Consider the following 18,513-nt stretch of genomic DNA (forward strand, 5'->3'; position numbering starts at 1 on the left):
CCCAGAGTCATCAGGTTATGGCTACGGGCTTTTAATGATGCCTGTTTCTCTGCATCCACCAGAACACGACTGCCACCATGCACAAATTAAATTGTCAGACCTCATTAAAGATAATGGTCCCTGACATAAATAAGATCTGAACTGCACTTCCAAAAGATGAAATGAATTTTTAAGCACAAAGTAATTACATTAAGCAAGTTCCTTTAATCGGACGGGATAATTGCTTTTGCAGGAATCAAATGCTTGTTATACCAGGTAGCGCTCAAATCTCCTGGGGCGGCATAAAAACAATTCTTGCTTTAGAGGAGGCGCTAACAAGAAGCCACCTGTGCTCACCATATACTGTAAAAAAGATAGACGATGCTTTTCCGTAGACTTTCATTATAAAAAAATGAAGCCAAAATATCTCAAAAATGGTTGCTGACATCCTGCGCCGATTACTTCATTTGGAGCCAAAGCCTGTATTAAGGCTCCGCCCATTGTTAATAGCAAAAGCCCTGTGTGAAAGTGCTTGCCCCCAAAACATAGCTTAACTGTGGTTTATCACATCTGAGTTAAGTTTCTCTAGCCACACTCAGGCCTGATTACTGCCAATCCTGTTCGCAATCAAGAAATCACTTAAATAAGACCTGCCTGACATAGTGAAGTAGACCGAAAGATCTTCAAAAGCTATCATGTTGAGATCCAAATAAATTTAGGACAAATGAAGAAGAAGTCATTGAGATCTATCAGTCTGGAAAAGGTTATAAAGCCATTTCTAAAGCTTTGGGACTCTAGCGAACCACACTAAGAGCCATTATCCACAAATGGCGAAAACATGGAACTGAGATAAACCTTCCCAAGAGTGGCAGACTGACCAAAATTACCCAAGAGCGCAGTGGCAACTCATCCAAGAGGACACAAAAGACCGCAAAACAACATCCAAAGAACTACAGGCCTCACTTGCCTCAGTTAAGGTCAGTGTTCATGACTCCACCATAAGAAAGAGACCGAGCAAAAATGGCCTGAATGGCAGAGTTCCAAGACGAAAATCGCTGCTGAACAAAAAGAACATAAAGGCTCATTTCAGTTTTGCAAGAAAACATTTTGGTGATCCCAAGACTTTTGGGAAAGTACTCTGTGGACTGACAAGACAAAAGTTGAACTTTTTAAAAGTTGAGTGTCCCATTACGTCTGGGGTTAAAGTAACACAGCATTTCAGAAAAAATATGGTGGTGGTGGTAGTGTGATGGTTTAGGGCTGTTTTGCTCCTTCAGGACCTGGAAAACTTGCTGTTATAAATCGAAAAGCCTGAATACAACTGTCTACCAAAAATCCTAAAGGATAATATCTGGCCATCTGTTCGGTACCTCAAGCTGAAGCGATCTAGGGTTCTGCAGCAGGACAATGATCCAAAACACACCAGCAAGTCCACCTCTGAATGGCTGCAGAAAAACAAAATGAAGACTTTGGAGTGACCTAATCAAAATCCTGACCTCAATCCTTTTGTGTTTCTGTGGCATAACCTTAAAGGTGCAGTGTGTAAATTTTAGCGGCGTCTAGTGGTGAGGTTCTGAATTGCAACCAATGGCTCAGTCCACTGCTTACCCCTCACTTTTGAGAGGCATAGAGAAGCTACGGTAGCCGCCATCAGACAACTTAGTAAAAAAGTTTGTCCGTTAAGGACTTCTGTAGAAACATGGCGGCACAAAATGGCGTAAGGGGACCCTCGTGTATGTAGATAAAAATGTCTCATTCTAAGGTAATAAAAACATAATGGTTCGTTATAAAGGTCTTTATACACGCCTGATAATATAATTTTGTATTTCTGTCAAGAGGTTTTTGTAAAAATTACACACTGCACATTTAAAAAGACAATTCATGCTTGAAAACCCTCCAATGTGGCTGAAGTACAACAATTCTGCAAAGATGAGTGGGCCAAAATTCCTCCACAATGCAGATTGCAAGACTCATTGCAAGCTATTGCAAACACTTGATTGCAGTTGTTGCTGTTAAGGGTGGCCCAACCAGTTATTAGGTTTAGGGGACAAACACTTTTTCATACAGGGCCATGTAGTTTTGGATTTTGTTTTTCCTTAAAAATAACAAACCTTCATTTAAAAACTGCATGTTGTGTTTACTTGTGTAATCTTTGACTAATATTTAAATTTGTTTCATGATCTGAAACATAAAAGTGTGAAAAAAAGATCAGGAAGGGAGCCAACACTTTTTCACAACACTGTAACTAAAATAGCTGAAACCACTGTTGGGGAAAATGCATTTGAGGTGTTATTAGATGTTTAAGTTGGCCCACATCCCTTTCGTTTACATTGAAAGGGTGGGGTTTGTGACCTATACTATTATATACGTTTTACAAAGTTTTAGTCTTTATTTTAAACATGATGCTCTCCTCAATAAAATTTTTAAAGTATTTTTCATTTTATTGTCCTACGCGAGCAAACTGTTTGCACACGCTTAATAATATGCAAACGAATAGTTTACACAGTTGGACGCTTCTTCAAATAACAAGTACTTCTATATATGTTGAAGCACCAATGAAGCAGCCCTCCAATTATCTGCTGTGTTTCCTGAAATAAACAGTATGTGTGTTTCCACACTTGTTGAAGTGGACCAGACAACAAAACCTGTTTAATGTGACCCCCTACTAACACATTAACAGTAGTTTTCTCAGCTGCCTCCTGTGAAGAGGACATTTTTCCAGCTCAGCAAACCGACTTGTGTCTTTCCTGAGATAACATTCTGTGATACAGCACTCCGTATTTTTACTGTGTCACAAGGGATCTCACAAATCACTGCTTTTTTTATTCGGTCAATTGTCCAGAACATCATCTCAGTCCCCTCTGAACAAGCTTCTAATGGCTTTTGTTCTTGACATAGACATGTCGCTGTGGTAACTGATGTGAAGGTGACTCCTGGGTAATGTCCATGTTTCAACACCCTGCTTTATATTCTACCACTGATCATAGTCTTCATTCAGAGATTTCACACCTTCTGTGATGCTGGGTGTTATTATTCACATTCCCCCTAGGTACGTGGTTACAATGGGGTTCAAAAGTGAACATGCTTTTGTTATGCATCTTTTTACTTTACTCGATTTTTTTATTGGTTTTATTTGCAGTACTGTGTATAAGACTTATACCATTTGCAGTGGCATAATGACAGGGTGGCATAGTGGCGCAGTGGGTAGCAAAAAAGTCTCTGCCTTGGCTGAGTAGGGAAGATATAGGGAAATAACCGAAATCATTTTGGGGAAAATGTATTTGTAGTGTAATTTAATTTTTAAGTTTGGACCACATTACATTCGTTTCCATGGAGAGGGTGGGGTTTATGACCTATATTGCAGCCAGCCACAAGGGGGTAATCAAAATATTTTGGTGTTACTGTTCTAATTGCAGTGACTAAATCATGCTGAACATGTTATGTTTATTTTATTAGTAGCAAGCAATGAAGTTTTAGTTTTAATACATTATAAACTAAATATGCACTTACAATGGCGTTTAAGCTTTGGCTGGGTAGGGAACGCTTTATGTGTGAATTTTGCATGTTCTCAATGTCAGCGTGGGGCTACTCTGGTTTCCTAATCTAATGACTTCTGGACGTAAGTGTTCAAGATTGGTGCCTAGGGAGGTAACACTAAATACTTAATTTTGATCTGAAAATTTGGGTTGGGGGTGTATGTATTTCCAGTATTTCTGTTTCTATCTTAATAAAGAGACTGAAAATAAATATAGATGTACAGTAAATGGTCCTAAAACAACAAAGCTGGTGGTTTTTGCCCAGTACTATTTATTATCAGCATAACAATTTACACTATATGGAAAGTTGAATTTGTTAGCATTCTGCGTTGCTTCAGTTTTGCTCTTGATGGTCCCTGTTATCACAGTTTAACAGTATAAAAATGTTCATCACTCATGAATGCTTCATTGAGTCTAAGTTATGATTTTTTCCAGTTTAAAATTATATAAAGACTCTCAGAATTTCAGTGAGGTCGGATTTTTGGACACGTCACTGTAAACACTCCAAGACGTGCACTGTCTTTATACACACCTAAAAGATTATTAGGAACACCATACAAATACTGTGTTTGACCCCCTTTCGCATTCACAACTGCCCTAATTCTACATGGCATTGGTTCAACATGGTGCTGAAAGCATATTGATAGGATAGCATCTTGCAGTTGATGGAGATTTGTGGGATGCACATCCAGGGCCAAAGCTCCCGTTCCACCACAGCCCAAAGATGCTCTATTGGGTTGAGATCTGGTGACTGTGGGAGCCATTTTAGTACAGTGAACTCATTGTCATGTTCAAGAAACCAATTTGAAATGATTCGAGCTTTTTGACATGGTGCATTATCCTGCTGGAAGTAGCCATCAGAGGATGGGTACATGGTGGTCATAAAGAGATGAACATGGTCAGAAACAATGCTCAGGTAGGTTGTGGCATTTAAACGATGCCCAATTGGCACTAAGGGGCCAAAACTGTGCCAAGAAAACATCCCCCATACCATTAAACCAACACCACCAACCTGCACAGTGGTAACAAGGCATGATGGATCCATGTTCTCATTCTGTTTATGCCAAATTCTGACTCTACCATCTGAAGGTCTTAACAGAAATCAAGATTTATTAGACCAGGCAACATTTTTCCAGTCTTCAACAGTCTTCTGCTGTTGTAGCCCATCCGCCTCAAGGTTGTGCATGTTGTGGCTTCACAAATGCTTTGCTGCATACCTCGGTTATAATGAGTGGTTATTTCAGTCAAAGTTTCTCTTCTATCAGCTTGAATCTGCCGACTGCCCATTCTCCTCTGACCTCTAGCATCAACAAGGCTTTATCGCCCACAGGACTGCCACATACTGGATGTTTTTCCCTTTCACACCATTCTTTGTAAACCCTAGAAACCAACAACCATGCCACTCTCAAAATTGCTTAAATCGCCTATCTTTTCCATTCTGACATTCAGTTTGGAGTTCAAGAGATTGTCTTGACCAGGACCACACCCCTAAATGCATTGAAGCAACTGTCATGTGATTGGTTGATTAGATAATTACATTAATGAGAAATTGAACAGGTGTTCCTAATAATCCTTTAGGTGAGTGTACTTCCATCATAATGGTTCAATGCAGTCTGTCATAATTACTTTTACCACCATGCAAAATTTGTTTTTCAGATCATTAAACCTTTTGGCTACATTTAGCTCACCTCTCTATATATCAACACATCTAAAAGCTTCACTCTGCTGTACTGAGCAATTGGCTCTGCAGAGTAATTGCTCGATTAGCCATTTTGGCTAATCATCCCTGCTGGGATACAACACATTCTTTTGTTTTGCCTTCTTTGAAAATGTATTAGAGAGCAGGTCAGGCGGTGGGGAGATGTGATGGAGTTCACAGTAATGGAAGAACCCACTGAGCCAGAAGAGGTGGGAAAATATACAGGGATAAAAGAGGGCACACGCTCATTGGGAATAGAGGGAGAGATCGGAAAGTCTATTAATTGTCATAATGGTGCTTAACATCCCATCAGCATTGGCTGCTCATCAACAATGCATGGCAATCAGCGAGCACAGAGTTAGTTAAACCTTGCGCACAGAGTTTTATTTTATCATTTGGCCAGAAACATACTTCACGCACTGTGAATATCCAAATGAATGCTAAGCTAACACATTATACAATTGCTGACACGTGAAACATAGACGTTGTCTTGACACTAAATGACTTTACTCAATGACTCATGAAGTGACTTTTAAATTTCTGTGGCACTCTTCTGGATACGTTGTTATTTGGGTAGTTCACCATAAATATGACTTGTTCAATAAGATCCACTTCAAACTGAGATGTACACTGTAAAAAAAGATTTTTTGTAACTGTAACTTCACAAATTAACTCTTTTGCCCCATTGACGAGTTATCTTGTCAATTAAGAAAAAACGCTTCCCTGCCAATGATGAGTATTTCTGGCTTTCCGCAATACCGCTATTTTCCATCAGGTGTCGATCTTCCGCAACTTATAGACCGTTTCAGCAGTAACAACATAAACAAGCGGCTTTCGTGGTCATCACATAACTTCCTGTAAACTAAACATTAATTGTTTCGACAAGGTATTTATTTAAGAGTTCAGTTTCAGCAACTGGTTAGACCATTAAACAAACAGAAACCAGAAGTAAAGCTCAGACCAGACGCTCATCGCGTCACCGCACATGCGCCCGATGAAACGGTCTATAAAACCCGAAAGTATCACCATAGGCATGTCCGTGTATGTTTTGAGGATCGCTCTGAATCTGATTTCTAACAAAAGTTTTTCACTTTTTGCTCAAAATTTTGTGTTTTTGAAGAAACCTACCCATATTTGAGAGGTGATGAATAGAGACCTAATTTCTTTAATACATTTTTAGCCTTTTTTTAAAAAGCAGAGGGTCTGTTCTTTCATTTTGCATGGTATATTGTATGTTTATATATTTAAAGAGGAACATTTTCTGGAAGGCATAAAACTTGAAAAATAAAAAAGCTGGCGCTGGCTAGCACATAAAAAACGCTGGCAGCGAAAGAGTTAAAGGAATATTCAATTTTCTTAAAAGAAAAATCCAGATAATTCACTCACCACCATGTCATCAAAATGTTGTTGTCTTTCTTTGTTCAGTCGAGAAGAAATTATGTTTTTTGAGCAAAACATTGCAGGATTTTTTTCATTTTAATTGACTTTAATAGAGCCCAACATTTAATACTTAACTCAACACTTAACAGTTTTTTTCAACGGAGTTTCAAAGGACTCTAAATGATCCCAAACGAGGCATAAGGGTCTTATTTAGCGAAACAATTGTCATTTTTGACAATAAAAATAACAAATATACACTTTTAAACCACAACTTCTCGTTTAAATCCGGTCGTGATGCGTCAGCGTGACCCCACGCAATACGTCAAGAGGTCACAGAGGACGAATGCGAAACTCCGCCCCAGTGTTTACAATTGTTGAGAACGAGGATCGTTCCTACGTTGTTGTATGTCAACTGATACTAATTAATGTCTTTGTGTCAGTTTATTGTTTACAATGGTCCGCAAATGTGCGTTTTATATATGTAACACGTGACCTCCCTACGTCACTACGCATTTACGTTAGGTCACACTGGACTGGATTTAGACGAGAAGTTGTGCTTTAAAAGTGTATATTTGTTATTTTTATAGATAAGACCCTTATGCCTCGTTTGGGATCGTTTATAGTATTTTGAAACTCCGTTGAAAAAAACTGTTAAGTGTTGAGTTAAGTATTAAGTGTTGGGCTCTATTAAAGTCCATTAAAATGAGAAAAATCCTGCAATGTTTTCCTCAAAAAACATAATTTCTTCTCGACTGAACAAAGAAAGACATCAACATTTTGGATGACATTGTGGTGAGTAAATTATCTGGATTTTTCTTTTAAGAAAATGGAATATTCCTTTAAGTTTAATAATTTCTTGTTTTTAAAAGTTATGTCAACTTAAAATAGTAGCTTGGATTGACGTAAGTTGTTTTCAACTTCATGCTGCATTGTCGTACAGTTTCCAGTTGTGTGATACTGAGAAAGTAACATATAATTTATGATTAACACAACAAGCAAGAAAACAAGGAAGTCAATCTTGTGTAGCTAGAAGCATTTGCGTCAACACGCTTGCATGGAGTAATATACTTTGTAGCTCACTGTGGGGACCAACCTGTTATGCAGAAAGCTAAAAGTGCTCCTCAGGGTACGTCCAGAGTTGTACAGCAGGACTTTAAATGTGCTTTATTAGTTTTCGGAAATTGCTCTGGCACCTTTTAAACGGGCACCGTACGTTAATTTGTTCGCTGGCGCGCGAGCGAAGGCTGTAGACGCACCCGTGTTAAATATGTGAAAACTATACAGTGAGAGAGATGTCCCCTCGGGTCCGACTCCCCATTTCCCCCAATTTTCCATTCCATTAGGTAGATTCTTCGGTGGAGACGTCTCGGCCTGTGGGGTTTGAAGGTAGACAGAGAGCGCAAGACTATCATTGATTTGTCCTACTTTAAAGCCGCACTTTTTTGCACTTTTTGTCCAGACAACTCCCAGTAGATTTTCAACGTGTTAAATGCCCTGGGTTTCTCTTTTCAAATGCAGCCCCTCTTCAATTTTCCATGAGTGGAAAAGATATTTTCCTCAGCGTGTGTGACACGGATTGTATTATCATATTGTTAAAGGAGGAGGTGATTGAATGGATATAGGAGAAGAGCTGAGCATAGCTGAAGCTTTTGTTCGCTGAAGTCCCATATTTATTTCTTTGTTCCACACCAGTTCTCATTTTTACTTTTTAAACTTTTACAGAAATCTATTACTTTTTGCCAAAGCTGAATATGCATTCATTGATTCAATTGAGATTAATTTCCTTATGTCTGGGCATAGAATTTGGCTAAATGGGTATTTGAATGTCTCGAAAAAAATGTTTTATAGAAACGTTAGACAGTTTTTTACAATGTGGTGTAAGGTTGCACCTCTATGCAAAAAGTTATGTGCTTTGCTAGCATTATATTTCTCCATAGAGAAATAACAAAACAACAAAGAATTCAAACTCATGCATTTTGAATGTTATATAACATACCTTTCTCTTCAAAACGTTATCATATGTTTTAGTAGTAATCAGTACAATATTGTACATAGTATTGTTTTACATAGTTGCTTACACAAACATTCAAACAAGTTATTTCTTAACACATTTATCTGTAACACAATCATGTCCTTTTTCTGTCTTCTCGAGCACTGTTTGATTCAGTGTTGAAAAGAGAAATCTGAAATCTTGCTTTTTTCATCATTTATTTATAGCCGTTGTATAGTATTGTATGTACTGGCAACATGGCGTATAGTCACAGAAATAAACATGTGTTGCTTTCCCACAGAATGAATGTCCGTTAGTGTAGAGAACGGCAGTCCTCAAAGCAGAGGTATCTGTCAGCGTCTCAGCTCCGCTGCAACAAATATCTCCTGTGGCCCTGCAAAACATCATAGAAATGCACTGAGCAAAACATCCATATTATTTGGAGGAGGATTTGCAGAATGCCAAACCTGATCATTATTCATTTATGTTGTTGTTTTGCAAAGAAGAGATACTTTGAGCGAAAATACAAAGTGATATTTGTGTACAGAGGGATGTTACACATGCACACCTTCTCCTGTTGATGCACTTCCAATAAATGCAGTTCATACAACACACCTAGAGGACATTTTTATAGTTTTTTTTTTTTGGGGGGGGGGGGTAAGATTTAATGGAATTCTTTATTATGTTTTGTTTGAGTATCAGTCAATTGTGTCTGCTAAAATTGCATAAAAATGGATACAAATAAGGCAACTATTGAGATAAAAGAAAATGAATGTGGATAGCATAGCTCAGATAATGTGGTTTTGAAAGAATTAGATGAGAAATGTTTGAGTTCTTATTGAAAATGTGCTTGAAAATATTATTTCCTGTGGGATAGTGATGTTTTTTTTAATCTGTTGTGAGTGTGTAATGTAATAATATTAAGGCCTGCTGGGTGCTAAGGCATTTCAGTTTTTCAATAAAATAGTTTTCCAATAAAAATATTAAAAATTATTACATCCAGATGCATTTACATACTTGAGAAGCTATGTTATGAACAGACTAAACTTAATTGAAGAATTTTTATGCCCATTGGGTAATTATGTGTTTGAGCAGAAATCTTAGTTTAGTGTCTAAAGGGAAAATAAATAAATAGATAAGAGGTACAAATCAAGAAAATTAAGATAGAAGTCTTATTATCATCCATAGAGACAACATACTGTACTAAACTTTAGTATTTTCAATTGTAGTAAAGCAAACATATAATGTGGTATGTTATAGTACAGTGTTTCTCAAACTTTTTCAGCCTAAGGACCACTTTATCTGAGGACCACCTAACAGAATCCCACTCTAACACGCCCCCAAAAAACAACAAAATAGGAAGGATTAGCTAAATTTTAGTTAAATATGCACTAATAACTAATTTTTTAAACACAAATACAATGCTATGTTCAGAAATTTTTATATGAATTTTATTTCAGATGAAAAAGTACATGTGAAATAAGTTGCAGCTTAATATGAAAATTCTACTTAAATAAGTGATGATTGTATAAACACCTCATCTTTTGGGGGACCACTGGGGGGGTTTGGCGGACCACTAGTGGTCCCCGGACCACACTTTAAGAATTACTGTTATAGTATACTGAATTTTTTTCAGTCCACTGTTGGGTCAACAGGGATAATTGTTGGGCTATCTCTTCTTCACCCAATGCTTGGTTAAAAAAGCCAGCATTGTAACGTCTACATTCTGTAGTATTAACTATAGCGGATTAATAAACTATAAATACTGTATAGCTGTTTATTTTATATTTAGGGTACTGTAGTATTTACAGTAGGAATTTAGCTTCTGTTTAATATAATAAATACTAACATATACTATAGTGTTTTCAATGTTTAAATTAGTGCTGGGCATAGATTAATCTAGATTAATGTCATACAAATTAAACTTTTTTTTTTGCCCTTTTATACAAGTTTATTTATATATCATATATGTATATGTATATGTATATATATATATATATATATATATATATATATATATATATATATATATATATATATATATATATATGTATATGTATATGTATATGTATATATATATATATATATATATATATGTATATATATATATATATATATATATATATGTATATATATATATATATATATATATATATATATATATATATATATATATATATATATATGAAGAGTTTGGTTCCAAAACGCAATAAACGCCATTTTTGAAAAAAATGAGTTACTGCCAAAATCAGTATTATATCAGGTCAGTAGTTAAAAGTAAATAATTAATTTTACGCAAAATCCAATACCCGCCGTGATATTCTGTCATCTTTTCTCCCTTTGTTCCCAAAATGTGACAAACGCCACTCCTCCTTTTTTACAGAACGCAATAAATCCATTCCTGATATTACAGCGGACCATTCACGCAATGTAAACAAACATGGCGGCGCGCTGAGTACACGGAATCCTAATTTTCCTCATCTACTTTGTACTTCGTGATCAACAAACAAAACAAAATAATACTTTAATAGCATTGCTAAACCTGTGATGGTTTTCTGTGACGGGAAAGAAACGTAAGCCATCAACATCTAATAATTTCCGCGAGAGGCACTCGGCTGCTTGTTCTCCAGACAGCATCAAGCTTCTCATGCTAAAACATTGACCCCAGAGGATCTTATGAAAACTTTACATTATTTTACTCAAAGTCAACGAAAATCGAGCGGGACCAAAACATTTTACAGCTGATCGCTGTGAAAATGTAAAGAGACGACGTCAAATATAACCGCAGCAATGTGTTCTTAATATAACAAAGTAAGTGTTTTGGTTAATGCCATTAATGTTTATTTTTTAATCATTGTATACCACTAGTCAACTAAATAAATATAAAATGGTAAAGATGAATGCACATTTATACATTGATTTAATAGATTTATAGCATTTTGAAATAAAAAACTGTCATGGATTTATTGCATTTTGTGGAAAAAATAATTAGTTTTTATAATAAATCTTTGAAAATCAAGTTATGGATTTGAATTTCTTATGTTTTTATAACCTAAAGATGCTATGTGAAAGTTTGTAACAGAAAATAGTGGTTTTCATCTTGTCACTTTCTTGGTATAGAAAACACGTTTTTACCGAAATTTGTCAAAATGGCATTTATTGCGTTTTGGAACCAAACTCTTCATATATACATACATATATATATACATATATATATATATATATATATATATATATACATATATATATATACATATACATATATATATATATATATATATATATATATATATATATATATATATATATATATATATATACATATGTAAATGTTTCTTAAATACATACATGAATGTGTGAATGTGTATTTATACATAATAATTGACTTTGTTCACAAAAAATCTTTATTAAAACTTTCATTGTACCTACCAACAAAATTTCACACACAACCTTCACTCAAATGCAATTAATAATAAATTAATAAAATAATAAGTAAAAATAATGGTCTGCACTGTATTTTTTTACAGTGTAATATACAATCAATTATGACACACTTAATAAACAATTATATTTTACCCAAATAACATGGAACAGATTGTTGAAGAAATGTGTTATCTCTAACACAACACTGTTTAATGTGCATGCATGCACATGTGTGTTTTAATGTGAAAATGCATTGAAGGGCATTTCATAGATGAGTGTCCAACCCCACCAGTGTGCTGTGCATCCGTCCTCCAATAGAATTACAGCATGTAAACCAGAGGATTACTGTAGAAGGGTCTGTTTAGACTCTCCATGCCTCTGTGGATCAGCACATTCCCATGCTCTCGCTCCAGACGGATTAGCACGACCCAGCAGGTCCATACCTTCCTCACCTCTTCATACCTCAATGTCTGGACTGGGTCTCTCTCTCTCTCTCTCTCTCTCTCTCTCCCCTCTCTCTATCATTTTCTTTCTCCTTTACCTTTTCTCTTGCGACTAAGACTTTGATCACGGCAGGCTCCTCCGCCGTCTGCCATGGTAATTGCCAGGTGCTGATGAAGCCATCGGAAAAAATCTGTGTTCCACAGGTGCCGAATCTAGTTTTCTAAAGGTCAAGCAAAGGTGTGAAAGCGACAAGTATTTTCATCAGACAGGCTAAAAAAATGCATATGAATACTTTAGGGATTTGTGTGAAAGGTGGCGCATGTCATTGGCACTCATAAAAGAGAGGTATGGGTGTTTGCATGCAATGTAATGCCTGAGGCTGTTGTGTGCACACAATAAATTTGTAGTAATCAAATATCCTGCATTCTCCTCCATCCTCAGTCCTTAATCCATGCGCGTCTTTAATCATTACATTTCAATATTCCTCATGCTTTTAATCTGTTATTCATGAGTAGAGAGAAGAACAAAAAAAAACATTCACAATAAGATAACCCGATATCCAATAATGCCCCCACCAGTATAGTAAAGCTAATTAAAGAGCGTATTCATATCAGGGTCAACGCTCTTTTCAGGTGCTCCCTGAGGGGAGAGATGAGGCATGACAGTGCTGTTAGACAGCAAAAGCGCATGACAGTATTCCCACGTGAAAGAGCACTTAACAATCCACAGTCTAAAATATTCAACAGGACCACATCATTATCTGCTGCTGGCATGAAATGGGCGCTGGTTCTCCACTCCTTCTTGTTCTCTACATCATACAGGCTTTATAATGTGGGATTATGCCATATACAAAACGCTTTCTCATGACTGCATTACTGGATCCATGAAGCTTCTAGGCCTTGACCTCTTGCACCTATAATGGATGCAGGTCCTTCAAGTCTTTTAATGCTGTTTTTGGCCAGGATGTAGGACTGCATCGACTTTAAGATACTTTGAATTATACAGATATTCATTTTGCAGCCTTGCATTATCTCATTCGTTCCTCCCAATGTTGTTGCTGGGAGGCATGTCGATGGAGTCCAGACTTAAATGTCTTAATATGAAGAGGAAGTCTTTCACAGTTGCCCTAGATATCGCTTAAGGGGGTGGTAGGGTACACCCAGCTGAATTTTAAATGCATTATTTGGAAAGGTAGCATCCTTGATTAAGAGTTTGATACATCCCAATTAATGCATTAAAAAAAATGTATATATATATACATAATCTATTTTCCTGATTAAATCTGTTACATTTCTAATAGCAATTGGTTATATTGGTTATGCTTTTGCCAAGCCCAAACACTTTTGGAAAGTTGAAAAACTATCTAGGGACACAGCCAAAGCATTGACATCATCATGCGTTCTTAATTTTTCAATCTAAATTTGTAATTGTTTTAATCTTTTTTTGTTGTTTAAAACTAATTGACTTTGTTCACAAAGCTTTATTAAAATGGCTCAAGCTCACCTCTGTGAAGCTGAAAATAGAATATTAAATAGATTGGCTTTAGTCCAGATCAGTCAAGTTTATTATTGTTTATTTAGTTGTTAATTTAATTGTTAAAAATAATTGTGTTTACAAAACTGATTTAACTAGAAAGTTTATAATTAATCTTCTTTTATTTATAGTCATGTAGCAAATTAACTTTTAACATCTATCGCTGTTACTCTTCAAAAATGTAATATAATTGATCTTAGCCAAAGCCGATTAACCCCTGACATACAATATTCAAACGCGAAAATCAGTTTGTCATACTGGGGTAAACACACACACGCACACAAACTTATATAATAATAATAGTACTTGTAGGGGCCTCTCATTTACATTTTCAAAATATATACTCTCATGTAGCTCTTGTAGTGAGCACTTCTTGTTTAGATTTCAGAGATGTTAACAGGATCCTTCATTCTAAATATGTTGGTAAAATCTATTCTTTCAGACTGTCCGTTTTAACAAATTATTTAAATAATTAAATTCAGTAATTCATTAAGTTCTTGCTTCATCCAAGGGACTATTTAAACTTCATCACCGGAAAATACATTTTACAGATAATTGTTTAAAGATGATAAAATTGCACTAAAATATTTCGTCATAATTAAGATCATATTTAACTTATTTTTTAGAAGGAACAGAAAAATGTCAATTCAATTTTATTTATATAGCACTTTTTACAATTGCTTAATTGTTTCAAAGTAGCTTTACATTTATATATGAAGGAGAAAACACAAAAATCGATGGACAACATAAGCAGCAAAATACAGCGACTAGGATTAAACCCTACCCAGTCTCACAAAGTTTCGTGATATAGTCACATATTTTTTTTATTCTTTTTTCGTGCTATTATCACGAAATTTCGTGTTTTTTTGTGATCGTATAACGAATTCCTGTTTTCGTGTGATTATCACGTATTGGTTACTCAACTGCTTTTTCCTATTTTTAAACCATTGTCGCTTCGGTTTAGGGTTAGATTTGGTGCTTGCATTAGAATGTCACTTTATATATTGGTTTATACTATTTTTTCTGATTTATTTTTTTATATGTCGCCTGGCGTTGGGGTTAGAGTTGGGTTTGGTTAGGGATGTCATTTTATGTAAATCTAACCCTAAACCGAAGCGACAATGGTAAGAAAATAGGACAAAACAGTTGAGTAACCAATACGTGATAATCACACGAAAACAGGAATTTGTTATACGATCACGAAAAAACACGAAATTTCGTGATAATAGCACGAAAAAAGAATAAAAAAAAATACGTGACTATATAACGAAATTTCGTGAGACTGGGCTGATTAAACCATACTAGCGAGCTCAGTAATAACGTAACGCATAGAAGAGGGTGCTAAGTTAAGCCAATGTCAGCTGACTCCCTAGGGGTTGATAAAAACCCTAGGAAAATACCTCCTGGCTTAAAACAACACTTCACTTATCAAACTAAATAATTGTATACATTAAATACTTTAATGTATACCATTCTGTTTTGTTCAGTCTTTACTCTTTTTTGCACAATAAAAAACAGATTTGCTAAACAGGGCAAACTATGACAGCACAATAATGATAAAAAACACAGATAGGAGTGGAAATTTCTGTGTTTTTTTGTGTCTGAAAGGAAAACTCCAATAAATGCATATGCAATAAGGTCAGTTGCAAAAACAACAATGCAATGCAACAACAATGCAAAAACAACAATGTCAAGACATTTTCAGTGCTAATTGTTCAATGCATGTCTTTAGTAAATCCTGACTGGATTTTTTTTTTGTAGATTTTTTAAAGACAGAAGGGGCGTTTGCACTGCCACCAGTGTTGTGTAAGTTACTCAAAAAAAGTAATTAATTACTAGTTAATATATTAGATTATTGTACAAATAACTCTCTCTCAAAAAAGTTTGAATTACGTCTTACTAATTACTTTTCTAAATACTATTTAGTAAATGATACAAAGATAGGCTTTAAAAACGGCTCAAATAAATCATATAAAAGTACATAAATTATTCTGGTTACACTTTTTTTTTAAGGTCCAATTTTCACTATTAACTAATTTTGCCTCAATGAACTCCTCATTACTGCTTATGAATACTTCGTAAAGTAGTTGTTAAGTTTAAGTATTGGTAGGAATTGGGTTGGATTAAGGATGTAGAATATGGTTTTGCAGAATATGTGCGTTTCAGTACTTATAAAAAGCCAATATCTCGGTAACATTAATGCTAAAAATAGCTGAAAAATACTCCTCAAAGTATTTAAAGTGAGAAGAATACATAATAAAAAATTAGACCCTAAATGTTGATGTTAAATCCACTCTGTAACTATATTGTTCTACAGTCCATACACAGTATTTAGTTCAATTACATCAGAAGAAACTGTAATTAAATTACAGTAAAAAATAAAACTAAGCCCCTACTTTACTTTTTTAAGTCAAAAAGTAATTGAATTACAGTAAATAACACTGACTGGCACAAATTGTCAGTAATCTGGTCCTATATTTCTTGGAGTGTAGTCTTTTTTTTTTTTTAACTTGAATGTGTACGCAGACAAAATGCAACCCATCTCCTGGGCTACATACTACATTCTCCTGTACACGTATGCGTAGACCTATATCTACTAGTGCACGTATAAAGTACTGATGACGGCAATTGCTTCACGCGCACTGTAAGCGGATCCTTGTGTATGTGTAAAAACTGGACAATACTTCAGCCTTAAGGCTGCATCAAGAAAAACAGGGAATGCACGCATAGTTGAGTTATTAGAAACCACAGTTTACTGATAAATGGGGACTCCACTAAGAGACAGTGTGTAAGATAGAGACACACTAGCACTGCAGCTCAGATCAATTCCAATCAGCTCCCAAAGTTCCAGTCAGTTTTTTGAAATCGCACAGAACAAATTGAAGCAGTTATAATGTCAAACTGAATAAATGCTTTAACTTTCTGAATGGATAAGAAATGATAGCGTTAAACATAAATAATTGTATCTCACATGTAAAAGTTATGGTGCTACTTTACCTACAAGATTATATGCTTAATAACCAAAGAAGTGCTAAAAAATTTTGATTTTCCCCAACTGTAAATGCTTATTCTCTGCAGCTCTTTCAAAACATTGTGTATTGCTGACCGTCTTGACCTGCCTTGCTAAAATTGCAGACTAAAACACTGATGTACACCCTAAAGCTCTGGACTTCTGTCAGCATCCCCCTGTGGACTGCAGCTTTAATTCTGCTTTAGTTTACTACAAAGAGAAAGAGAGAGAGAGAAAATGTTGCTTTATTGAACATTTGTACATGTCTTGTAGTTCATTTCCATGGGGGGCGGTTGTGGTACACCTCAATGTGGTTCCTCTTGAATGAAGCACAATAGATTGGAAACCTAAGGGGAGTTTCTTTAGCAGAAAGTTTTTCTTCCATTAGGCAACCTCATTATCAGACACTGAAGTGTGTGTGTGTGTGTGTGTTTGCGCGCATGTGTGCGCATGCGTGTGTGTGTGTGTGTGTGTGTGTGTGTGTGTGCGTGTTAATGCTGTTGAAAGAGTGCACCAAACTATCCACCTAGTAGTTTAGATATCAGCCGTGTTACTGTAGATACACAGGTGAGGCTTCCATCTGTTAGCTTCCAGCCTTCATTTAAATGTCCCAGGTTCAGTACAAGTTAAGCTCTGTCAATTAATAATCCCTTTAAGTAAAGCCATGGGAAAATCAAATAAGGCACTTGAAGAGGCAGTAAATCATGTCATCGTCCAGAATCTGAATTTGAAGCTCATTGTTATTCTTGAAGATCTGCTTAGAACAGTAGTCCATCCATCCAGCCAACCGACGTCTCTAACAGCAGTCTTTCTGCAATTTAATTTAAACCATTTTACAGCTCAAATAATTCTTCTTTATTGGATAATTCATGTAAATGCATTAACTTATTTGTCATTGATGTATTATATTTGTGTGTTTCTAGTATATCAACAGAGGCCTGTTTTTACACACCTGTCAGCTAAACACTTTCTTTATTCTGACCATATGCGCTGATTTCTTTATCCCCGAAAGACGAAAGTATTTTTAAGGAATTCACGTTACTGACTCCTGTGCCAAGTCCCTCCGCCAAAGATGTAATTCTATATTGGTTGACGATTGGCTCTCTTTACTGAAAGGCGGGACTAGAGCTACCATATTGACTGTTGCAATCTCCCCCATTCAGAGTAATACCAGTGACGCCTTTTGTTCATTTTAAATCTTTGGCTCGGCACAACGTTATGCAACGCTTAGGTTGCTTAGGTGCGTTTTCCACACAGTTTTAGATGCAAAATATGAAGCACCCCTTATTCAGCGTATTCATCAAAGCATTGTAAATATTACAACTTGTGAGATTCACCAATCAGAGAGGCTTCTGAATTCTTAAAGCGTTTTTGATTTAAATTAATGTAGCATATCTTTTGTTTTCTGTGGGTGCTCAGCCATTTCGGTGTGTTCTCGACCATTCGGTGGGTGCTTGAGCCTCGGAGCATGGGATCGCTGCCTATGATTATGGCTATTGTTTTCAAACATTATAAGCAT

General features: G+C 35.8%; 1 protein-coding gene across 3 annotated transcripts in view; it reads left to right on the forward strand.

Moving 5' to 3' along the window:
* The window catches only part of grid2 (glutamate receptor, ionotropic, delta 2), a 462,370-nt gene that overhangs the window by 320,161 nt on the left and 123,696 nt on the right, over positions 1-18,513 (forward strand). The gene's annotated exons all lie outside the window — the stretch shown is intronic.

Source organism: Paramisgurnus dabryanus, chromosome 11 (assembly GCF_030506205.2).
Source record: "Paramisgurnus dabryanus chromosome 11, PD_genome_1.1, whole genome shotgun sequence".
NCBI classification, from domain to species: Eukaryota; Metazoa; Chordata; class Actinopteri; order Cypriniformes; family Cobitidae; genus Paramisgurnus; species Paramisgurnus dabryanus.